The sequence below is a fragment of the Macrotis lagotis genome, chromosome X (genome assembly GCF_037893015.1).
Source record: "Macrotis lagotis isolate mMagLag1 chromosome X, bilby.v1.9.chrom.fasta, whole genome shotgun sequence".
Classification (NCBI taxonomy): Eukaryota; Metazoa; Chordata; class Mammalia; order Peramelemorphia; family Peramelidae; genus Macrotis; species Macrotis lagotis.
Genome location: NC_133666.1, coordinates 642,583,964 through 642,596,038, shown reverse-complemented (window position 1 = coordinate 642,596,038; position 12,075 = coordinate 642,583,964).

Below are 12,075 nucleotides of genomic sequence, written 5' to 3'. Positions count from 1 at the left end.
GTCGGAGGAGGGAAAGGGAGAAGGGAGAAAAACTGTAAAGAATCCTGAAAAGTATCTCTACATATAATTGGGGAAATAAATAAATAAATGTATGATTTTTTTAAAAAAAAGAACTATTTCAGAATAAGTATTAAAGATAAAAACGTTAGCGTAAGCACAGAGAGACTGAGACTAAACTAGAAAGGATTTTAGGACATAGGTAGCAAGGATTCTATTTTAAAAGTGGTGGCAGAGAAGCGGAGTTCACATCCTACCTATTTGTCCCTGTGACCATCTCTTAGCCCCAGCTTCCTCATCTTAGAAATGAGGCTAATAACACTCCCTACCATTGTTGTGAGTGAAATACTTTATAAACATTAAAGCTCTGTAGAAGAATGTTTTTATTATTATTACAGTTGTGGAAACTGAGGCCAAGAGGGAAACCGACATTCTCAAAATCACACAGTGAGTTACGATTGGGAACTGAACCTTGGCTCTCCATGAGCTATTTCCTGTTCATGTTTAGCAATAACAATAACAGTGAAGATAATGATAATGATAATAGTAATAGCTCGGTGTAACCAAGGGTAGCAGCGCTTCCCTATCTGCTTCTAGCCGACAAGCATGAACCACTCAGCTTTTCTCTGGGGATGATGAAGCAATCTATTATTGGCCACTGAGCAGGAAGAGTCTTTAAATAGTGACTCCATCCTTGCCTTCGTCTTCCTTCAGTATTCCAGGTGGCATTTGACTCTGAGACATCTTGTGAGTAGGATATCAGCTATTTTCATATCGGGGGTAGCTAGAGCAGGGGCCCAGCAAGGGAAGCTTAAGGCTGAGCCTCTGCCTGCCTTCTCTGATCTTCCATGACTAAACATGGATTACAAGATCAATACATGCTGGGGAAGCTAGGTGGCAACAGTGGATAGAGCACCGGGAAGCTGGAAGACCTGAGTTCAAATTTGACCTCAGACTCTTAATAATTGCCTAGATGTGTGACCTTGGGCAGGTCACTTAACCCCATTGCCTTAAATAAATAAAAAAAAAAATTTTTGAAGATCAATTCATGCAGAATGGGATTGATCTCAGAAGTTCTGCCTCTTCAATTGGTGCTGGTTACACATTGAAAGGAGATCTGATATTTACTCCAGTGATCTTGAAGAAGACTGTTTTACCAAAAGACATATAACATGAATGGGCCAGAGAAGAGCAATAGTGAAATAGAACAGTGCCTACCCAGCAGTTTTATAGGCTGCTTTACATTCTGATGACGTTTCAGTCTCAGCCTCTTGGGAAAGTATTACAGTAGTGACAAGTTACTGAACCATGTTTTGAGTTGTTCTGTACTCTTGTATTTTGTAGTTAGCATTTCCTCTGTGCATAGGTCCCTTACTTAACTTATGTTACACACTTTTGAACTCCCAGTTTTGAACAGATCCTTGATTTTAATCCAAAGTTAAACTAAGTTATGTAGACCTCTGAAAACTAATCCCATTGTATCAAAGGTCACTAGGTGTGCCAATGTTCTGAAGGAGAGATTCACATTTGCTGAGGTCCTGGCATAACTGAGAAGGCACAAATAAACTGGGTCCAAGATGACTAGGAAGGATGTAGATGTGATATCCAGCCTCCATCCTAGGTTGAAGACCACTCCCTTCCCTTTTATGGACAAGCTAGAAGTATAGCGGAATGTAGGGGAAAAAACCCTTTTCAAAGCTGTTGTCTTTGGAAGTTTGACTGTCTATGCATGCCTGCTTATTCAGAGACCTTAGAGAAATATTAATAAATGTGTGTGTTGATCTAATTCGCTCTGGAGGGTGATGTTTATCCCTTATTAGAACAAATACATATTTAAACTATTATTTTTAAGGTCAAAACTCACAGAAGATCCTCAGTCGAACCCTGCGTGGATCCAGAGCAAAAGAGTCTCCTGAGTGGTTTCTAATTGTTAAACCCAGCAAAGGTTTGTGATTGATACCCAGATTTCTGAGATTACAAAGTCCTTTTCTCAAAACATCCTTAGGAGCTACATTAGGTAAAAGATCTTTGAAAAAGAAGGTTGGACAAAGAAGGTTCTATGCTAGTAAATGCAGTACAGTGTAAATCTACTGCCTGGGGGAAAAACATTTTAAATTGCCCTCATCAGATGACCTCAAGGGAACAAGTTTAAATGTTGGTTTTCCCTGGGTCTTGGCCAATGTTTCCTGTGGGTGAGCCTAAGGTGGCTGAAGTGGAATCTCTAGTTCACACTCCTCACCTCACCCCTCCCACCATCTGCCTGAAAAAGCTCCTTGTGTTTCTGTAAAAATTGCAAAAGCACTTTAGAGAGTGGGCTCCCAAACATTCATGAACTGTATGTCCTAGGACACAGAACAGGAAACATAAGCCAACTCTGAACCTTATATGTGGAATCCAAAATCCTCAGAGCTGCTTTTGTGGGCCTGGGTCTGTGTTGCTGGAGACACAAGACTTTCTTTTTTTTTCTTTTTTTTGTTAAAGAAAGATTTTATGTATTTTGAGTTTTACAATTTTTCCCCCACTCTCGCTTCCCTCTCCCCCACCCCCCCACAGAAGACATTCTATTAGTGTTTACATTGGTTCCATGTTATACATTGATCTCTGTTGAATGTGATAAGAAAGAAATCATATCCTTAAGGAAGAAAAAATAAAATATGAGATAGTAAAATTATATAATAATATAATGCTTTTTTTCCCCTAATTTGATGGTCTTTGGTCTTTATTCAAAGTCCATAATTCTTTCTCTGGATACAGATGGTATTCTTCATTGCAGATAGCTCAAAATTGTCCCTGGTTGTTGCACTGAAGGGATGAGCAAGTTCATCAGGGTTGATCATCACCCCCATGTTGCTGTTAGGGTGTACAATGTTTTTCTGGTTCTGCTCATCATGCTTAGCATCAGTCCATGCAAATACTACCATACTACCAGGCCATGATAGACATATATCACAGTTTGTTAAGCCATTCCCCAATTGAAGGACATTCACTTAGTTTCCAATTCTTTGCCACCACAAACAGGGCTGCTATGAATATTTTTGTACAAGTGATGTTTTTCCCCTTTATCATAATCTCTTCAGGGTATAGACCTAGTAGTGGTATTGCTGGGTCAAAGGGTATGCTCATTTTTGTTGCCCTTTGGGCATAATTCCAAATTGTTCTCCAGAAAGGTTGTATGAATTCACAGCTCCACAAACAATATATTAATGTCCCATATTTCCCTCATCCCTTCCAACACTGATTATTGTCCTTTCTGGTCATACTGGCCAGTGTGAGAGGTGTGAGGTGGTATCTCAGAGATGTTTTAATTTGCATTTCTCTAATAAGTAATGATTTGGAGCAATTTTTCATATGACTATGGATTGCTTTGATTTCCTCAGCTGTAAATTGCCTTTGCATATCCTTTGATCATTTGAGACACAAGACTTTCAATTTAGAAATCTTTTACCCCCCCTACCTTATACTTTCCTCTTCCAGATATATTACAGCTCTATCTTCACCTTCTCTCCTTCCCTATATCTAGCCGATAGTCAAATTCATCCCTAGAGTCTTCTAGCTCTCTCATCTCTCCCCGTCACCCCCAACCCCTCTTAATAAATCCTCACATTATTCTCACCACCCTTCTCTACTCTTACTCATGTGTTGCTGCTAAAGGAGCAGGATATCATGCAACCCAATTCACTGGATTCAATGCAAATTTATGTTATTAAATCTTAAATGGTCCCTAGCTCTTGCCAGATAATTTTTCTGCCTTCTCCCTAATTGATCCCCTTTTCCACTCTCTGAAGAGGTTGTTTTCAACCTTCTCTTCACTTCCCTGATGAATCAACATCTCCTCTCCTTCAGTCTCTACCCTGATGAGGTCCTCATTTTACTTCAGCTAGAATCAAGACTATTCAGTGTAGTGGATAGAGAGATGGATGGACTTGGAATCAAGAACACCTAAATTCTAATCCAACCTTATCTCTAACTTCTTAGACCTGTCTTCTTTTTTTCCCCTAATTTTATTTATTTAAGATAATAGGGTTAAGAATGACTTGCCCGTGGGGCAGCTAGGTGGTATAGTGGATAAAGCACCAGCCCTGGAGTCAGGAGTACCTGGGTTCAAATCCAGTCTCAGACACTTAATAATTACCTAGCCATGTGGCCTTGGGCAAGCCACTTAACCCTGTTTGCCTTGCAAAAAAAAAAAACTAAAAAAAAAAAAAAGAATGACTTGCCCAGGGGGGGCTAGGTGGCACAATGGATAAAGCACTGGCCTGGAGTCAGGAGTACCTGGGTTCAAATCTGGTCTCAGACACTTAATAATTACCTAGCTGTGAGGCCTTGGGCAAGCCACTTAACCCCATTTGCCTTGCAAAAAAAAAAAAAAAAGAATGACTTGCCCAAGGTGACACAACTAGGCATTTATTAAGAATCTGAGGTCAGATTTGAATTTGGGTCTTCCTGACTCCAGGGCCGGGTCTCTATCCACTGTGCCACCTAGCTGCCCCATCTGTCTTTTTTAAAGTGTATCCCTGCTCCCAGGTGCTCATTATGTTCTCTGAGTTTTCAGGACCCTGTTCTAACTCACTTCCCTGTTGAATTTTTATTTCTTAGTTTCTTTGTCTAATTTTGACTTTTGGGACAATCCCTTCTGTCTGAAGCTATCCCCCCTTCCCCTCAGCATCACATTGGGGACTGACTCTTGGAGCTTCCATTTTGAGGTTGTGCCCAGGCCAGGCAGCCTTAGTCTTCTTTTGGCTCCGCTCAGTACTGTTATCAATGGCTTGTAATTAAAAATACTTAGGTAAGCACCTGAATTACAACCATGTCCAGTCTTATATGCAGTTTGAAAGACTTGTTCCTCCCCTTCGTGCCAATCATTGGCCAGGGTTACAGTCCAATTAATACAATCAGCCCTATAAGTTTTCTTCACTTTACTCAGTATACAAATGAGCACATGGAAGTGAACCTTGATATGCATGAACCTCCTTGAGCAGGCACATTTGTAAAGAACAAGGACCCAGGTCAACTTAGAACCAGATGGGGCAGGACTAATCTAATCTCAGGTATGATCAGCTCCTGGTCAGGTCAATTCTTTTGTCTTACACTCACATACCTGCCCATAGGCACCAACACAGGCAGACCCCAGTCTTTGTAATGTAAACTAACAATCTCCCCTTACATTCTTGTGGAAACCAAATACCCCACATTCACTCTCTGAACTTTGTTCCTTTCTATCATCACTATAGTCTTCTCTTTTTAGTATGAAACCCAACTTTCATTTTGCTAGGATTTTTTTCATCCTCAGTTAAGTGCAGTTTAAATTTATTGACTTGGCTTGACTTAACATATTCAGTCATTTGACAAATCTTATTTCTATCACCTTAATATTTCTCACGTAGATCCTCTTCTTTGTATTCCAGAGGCCCTATCCTTCTTCTGACCCTTACCACCTCACAGAGACTGACTGCAATTTCCTGAATGTCTTAAGTCTCTCCTTAACAATTCATTCTATATAGGCTGCTGCCAAAGTGCGAGTCTGACCATTTCACTCTCCACTCAGCAAACATTAATAACTCCCTATTACAATCCTCAACTATCATTTGATTGAGCTGTTCATTTTAACTTTAAAGCCCTCACAATTTGGCCCCAACTTACCACCTATTCATCTTGTTTATGCTCCTACTACTGTCAGAGTAATAATAAGGTTTTCACAATTCTATTGCTGGTCAAAGGCTGATTATTGTGAGTAATGGAATGTGCCCTTTATAGACTTTATACTGCCCTTCTTGTACTTCGATCCAAGGCCTCCTTTCTTAGGCATGTTAGCATCGTATCTTAATAGGATGGGTTCCTGGGAGGTTTAACCTTTTGTTTATCTATATCCTAGTTTCTGCTCCCTTCCCTGTCTCCCTCTCCTCTTTAGTAGCTTAGTATCCTGATCTCCCTCTGATTGGTGTTGTCATAACCATAATGACCTCCACCTATAGGTTAATGATAAATCTCAGAGAATAAAACTTCATGTCTAACCTCTATTTTTTGTCATTTTATTTTAACCCTATATTTTAAAGGTTATAGTTTTAGGGTTCACACTCCCCTTCCTGAATCCCATGAGGTAGCTCAACTGGCCTGTTCTTTACACTCAATCTCCTGCCTATAGCCTTTTGCACTGGCTGCTGACAGGTAAAGGAATGAGCTACCTTTTTCTCTCCGCCTTTTAGAACCCCCTGTTTCCTTCAAAATTCTCTCAGAAAAGCCTGGAAAGACTTACATGAACTGATGCTGAGCAAAGTGAGCAGAATCAAAATATTGTATACCCATTAACAACAACATTGTGAGATGATCAATTATGTAGTTCAGTGATCAAGGATAATCCTAAAAAGACTTGTGTTGTTGGAAAATGCCATCCACATCCAGATGAGCATTCTCAATACAGATCAAAGTTTATACTATGTTCACTTTTAAAAACATTTTGTTTTTTCCTTTTCATGATTTTCCCCCTCTTCCACAACATGACTAATAATGGAGTTAATTTAAAATTAAAAACCTTAAAAAAGTTAAGATAACATAACAAGAATTAAGAAAAATAGATTAGATGCAAAATTTTATTTCTCTGGGAATTACCTACCACCATTTGGTAATGGAGACCATCTGAGAATAATCTGGAGCTGAGGGAGATCAGAAAATTTATACAGTAACAAGGGGAGGAAAATAGAATATATAAAATAAGAGTTGACAAAACCTTAAACTTACCTAGAGACCATTCTATTATTTGATCAGAGGAACATCCTTCTAGGATGCTATTTTCCTAGAGGGAAGTGAGCCTTATTTTTGAGTTTTGAGTTTAAATAAGGGCAGGGTAAGGACTTGTTTTTGAAGTCTAAAGTTGGACTGAATTCTTTTCTGGATTTAAGGAGAGTCAGACAAAATTTATTTTCACATTAAAAGGAATTAAAGAGGGCAGGACAAGTCTTCCTTTCAAAGTCTAAAGAGGACATATTCCAATCCTTTCAAAAGCTAAGAAAAACAACCTTTGACCAGGAAAATAGTTTATAAAAACTTGTAGTAATTATATTTCACAGTGTCTAATAAATGCATTGACTGGTTGACTAATTCAATTGGAGAAAGATGTAAGGTAGTTTATAATTAAACGCTCTGTACAAAGGTAAATAGCTTCCATGGCTCTACCTGTTATTGTTGTTCAGTCATGGTCTGATTCTTAGTTGGGATTTTCTTGGCAAAGATACTGGAGTGGTTTGCCATTCCCTTCTCCAGCTCATTGGACTGATGGGGAAACTGAGGCACACAGTGAAGTGACTTGCCCAGAATCCCCACAGCTAGTAAATATCTTAGGTAGGTCACCTCTGAATGGAGGTCTTGATCCAAGTGAGTAGGAACTCTTTGCATAGGGTCACCTAGCTATCTGGATCCACTTGGGGCTTTTCAGTTTTGCTCTGCCTTGATTTACATGACAATCCCCTCACCCCACCCCACCCCCCACTCATAATAGGTTTGAAAAGGATTCCTCCAACTCAACTCCACCCAGTTCCTTTCCCAGTTTTGCTAACTGGAAATCCTGTGAATGATTTAGAGGGCATTTTTGCAAGTGGTATCTGGGGCTGGTAAGAGTTAGGTTTCACATCATAACTCAGAATTTGAGCCAGGAAAATCTGAATATTTCAATACATAGGTTTAAGCGTACTTTAAAGACTTTTGTCTAGCTGGTTGGAGAGAGATAGAAAACAGGAGGGGCAGAGAAATGGCCCAACAGAGACAAAGGTATACAGAACTCAGGGAGAGATGGACAGAGGAGGGAGAAGGAGTGGCCAGAACTCTGGGGATATATAACTATCATATTTTCAGTTCTCCCTTTCCCCCACCTCATGAACATGTTTTCACCATGATGGCCCCTCTGTCTCATTAATGATTTCCTTCCAGAGTCTCCATTTTGGGGATGAGCCCAGGCCAACCATGTTTCATCCCCCTTTTGGCTGTCCCTCTGATCCTCCACCACCCTGCCCCCAGACCACCACCTTCCTTCCTATCCCCCATTCCCTTTTATGTATGTTCTCCCCCAATAGAATGTAAGCGATGGCAGACTCTCTTTTTGCTTTTTCTTGAATCCCCAGCTTAGTGTCTGGCATACAAGATCTTAATAAATTTGGCTACCTGCCTTAAGGCCAGAGTTCTTAACCCTGGGTTCATTGACTTTTTCCTAATGTTTTGATAACCGCATACTAATAGAATTGATTTCCTTGGGAATTCTATATATTTTATTTTCTGCATTTAAAAACATTATTTTCTGAAGAAACCTATAGGTTTCATCTGACTGCCAAGGGATTAACAAGACAAAAAATATTTGAGAACTCTTGCCTCATTGGAAAGAACTCCAAAGACCAGTAGATGGCAATAGAAAGCAGGTTAGTAAAAAAAAAAAAAAAAAAAAAAAAAAAGCCACAGCATAGTTGATGACCAGATTACCTCATCCCAAAGACATCTCAAAATATATCAGTAGCATTGGCAGCATGAGTTGTCCTAGACATAATGTTCTCTACACATACACTAATGTGTCTTCTATATGAATCACATGTGCCTCCCGCATGTTTCTAGTCAAGTGTGTTCCATTTGGTTATCTCATACTCAACAGCAGTAAAGTGACACCCTGTGGGATAGAATACCCCTGGGTGCATGGGAGATTTCTTGTCCCATTTTGTTATATTATTTGACTAAATATCTTTTACTTTGAACCCTCTATTTGACTTATATAAAAGGAATTTAAAGGAAGGGGATATCAGCAAGGCCTCAGATGCCTAAGAAAACTTTATGGTAGAAATAAAACTTAAATTGTAAGCATGAATAGAGGGGAGATACCCCTTCCATCATCCAGAAGTGTGTATGTTGTTATAAACCCCAGAATAGCTTCCCTGGCTTCCTTTAAGACTACAGTCAAAGCTAATACAGGTCTAACCTCAATCCCCGTTATCTATAAAAGAAACAGGTGCCCCCTAGCACCCCAAGGTACAGTACTGTCAGTTATTATATTGTTTTAGAGACTCTTTCCCCTCCCATTTGGTTTTTCATAAGCTCTTTCCATTAGAGTCACAGTCCAAGAGGTCTGTCCATCCCATGATATGTCTCTAATATATGATGATGAACCTCAATCATCATAGTGGGGTGTGTGGGATAATATTCAAGTACCTAACTGCACAAACTCAGTTGCATTAGGTCAAAGCCTCTAGATCATCCTAGACTGGCTGGAGAATGGTTTCTTCTAATCTCTGGAATTTTTGGAATGAGTTTAATCTCTCCCAGTTTTGTGATTGGCTAGGGTCATTTCCCTTTTGTAATGTATTTCCTAGGCAGTCCCACCCTGTGGAGACCAGCTACACCCCACATTCCTCACACCCCAGCTTCTAGTGTTCTTCCCTCTTAGATTACCTTTCATTTTTTTTCTGTATATATCTTGTATATATGTGTAGTCTCTCCTATTAGAATGTGAGTTTTTCATGTATATTATTTTCTATGTGGGTGTGTCTCACCTTTCCTGGATAAGTATTTGAAGAGTAAAGCTTCTGAAGTGTACATTGTCTAGTTCACAGAGCTGTGGTCAAGACTAATGAATTATGCAATGGGGAATAAGAGTACTGGATTTGGAATCAAAGGCATTGAGTGCCAATTCCATCTCTTCCCTATCCAGCCAGTCCCAGTCCATGCTTTACGCCATCCAGTAGTCCACCAGATCATTAGAGCACAGCCAGGGCGGGCGTCTTTCCATCTGCCTTGCCATTGCCCCACTTTTCACTTGTTCAGAGAAGAATAATCCAATTAATGCTGCCATTCCCACAGAAAGAGGCTTAAGGTAGGATTGACTGCTCTTGGGCTTCATACATAATCCTTGTGACTTCTTAGACCAAAATTCCCTTTTTTCCTTTGGTGATCATATGATAAGATGATGAAGATGCAGATGATAATGATAATAATAAGTTAGCAGAGGAAGGCACTGCCCCAGTGGAGGGCAGGTAGATCACTGGTCTTACAGTCAGGAAGTTCAAATCCAGCCCCAGACTTGAAACTTACTAGTTGTGTGACCTTGAGCCAAGAAACTTAACCCTAATGGCCTTGCATCTGGGACAGTCTCCAGTAGTCCCGATTCAGATCTGGTCAGATTTGGATCCAGATGGCTTTGGAGGAGAAAGTGAAGCTGGTGATTTAGCACAGCCCCCCCCCCCCAAATCCAATTCATGTGCTTGTCATGGCATCACCTCTCTGATGTGAGGGTCTTCTTTGAGAATGAAGGACAAACATCATCATCCTAGTAAGAATGTAAACTCCTTGGGAATTCAGAGAAGCCTGGAAGGATTTGCATGAATTGTAGCTGAGTGAGATGAGCAGAACCAGAAGAACACTGTAAACCCTAATAGCAACATGGGGGTTGACGATCAATCTTAATGGACTTGTTCATTCCATCAGGGCAACAATCAGGGACACTTTTGGGGTATCTGCGATGGAGAATACCATCTGTATCCAGAGAAAGAATTGTGGAGTTTGAACAAAGACCAAAGACTATTACCTTTAATTTAAAAAAACCAACATTATCTTATGTAATTTTGTTATCTCATATATTTTTCCCCTTAAGGATATGATTTCTCTCTCAACACATTTAATTTAGATCAATATATATATATAGCATAGAAACAATGTAAAGATTTAACAGACTGCCTTCTGTGGGGGGGGGGAGTGAGATTAGGGGGAAAATTGTAAAATTCAAAATCTAATTAATTAATTATTTTTTTTAAAAGAATGCAAACTCCTAGAGATTAGGGGCTGCCTCTCTTTTATCTTTGTGTGTCTGGATCTAGCACAGAGCTTAGATAGCCCAGAGTGCTTTTTAGTTTCATATAACATCTCTGGGTCAAGCAAGATGAATTGTAAAGTCCTGGTCTGGCTCAAAATTTATAAATTTCAGCTAAAATGTTGAAGTCTGACTTTATTACTAGTGAGTAAACATGTTCAAGCCTCAGCTCAAATACCACCTTTCTCAATCTCCCCTAACTCAAGTCACTCAGTAAGCACTGACTATATATCTTACTGACAGGGGTAAGAACTGGGGATATAAAGAGAAATAAAACATAGTCCTTGCCCTCAAGAAGCTTACAATCTAAGGGGGAACCAAGATGTAAATATACATACACACATATATGTGTACATATATGTGTGCTTATGCATGTATACATACATACATAAATATGTGTATATGAAAGCAAGATAAATAGGAAATAATTAACAGAAGGAAGCAATTGAATTAAAAGGAGTTGGGAAAAACTTCCTGTAAAAGGTGAGGTTTGATTGGAACTTGAAGGAAGTCTGAGAGGTCAGGAGGCAGGGATGAGGAAAGGCAAGAATTCCAGGAATGAGATTGTTAATGAAAATACCTAGAAAAGAGTGTTGACTTGTTTTGTTCAGGGAAGAGCAAGCCTAGTACAAGGAGGGGAGGGAGGGAGAAGAGGACTGGAAGGCAAGAGGGGTTAGTTTAGGAAAGGCTTTCAGGGCTGAACAGCTGGGTTGCTATTTGATTCTGGAAGTGATAGGAGCCACTGGAGTTTATTGAAGAGGTGGGTGACATGGTTTGTCTTACAATCTCAAAGACCATGACTTCAGGAGGGTGATGTCCTGACAAGCACATGGATTAGGTTTGGGGGAGGGGGAGGCCTGTGCTAAGTCACCCATCTCATTTTTCTCCTCTGGAGTCATCTGGGTCCAGTGGTCAGATTTGAATCAGGATGACTGGAGATGGCTCTGGGATGCATGGGGAAACCTTGGCTTTTTTGTTTGCTGAATGCAGGATGGATCTGGTGAGAAGAAGCTTAATTAAGGTAGGGGAGATCCTATTCATAGACTATTGCAATGTTCCTATTGCACCTACTGGACAGGTGACTGTGGTGGGGGAGAGAAAGGGGTGTATTTGAGAGATGATACAAAGATGAAATGGAGCAAAGATCTTTGGATTAGGCATTTAGGAGATCACCAGTAACTTCAGAAGGAGTAGTTCAGGCGAAATAATGATGTCAGAAGCTGTAGGCAGGTTAAGAGAGTGAG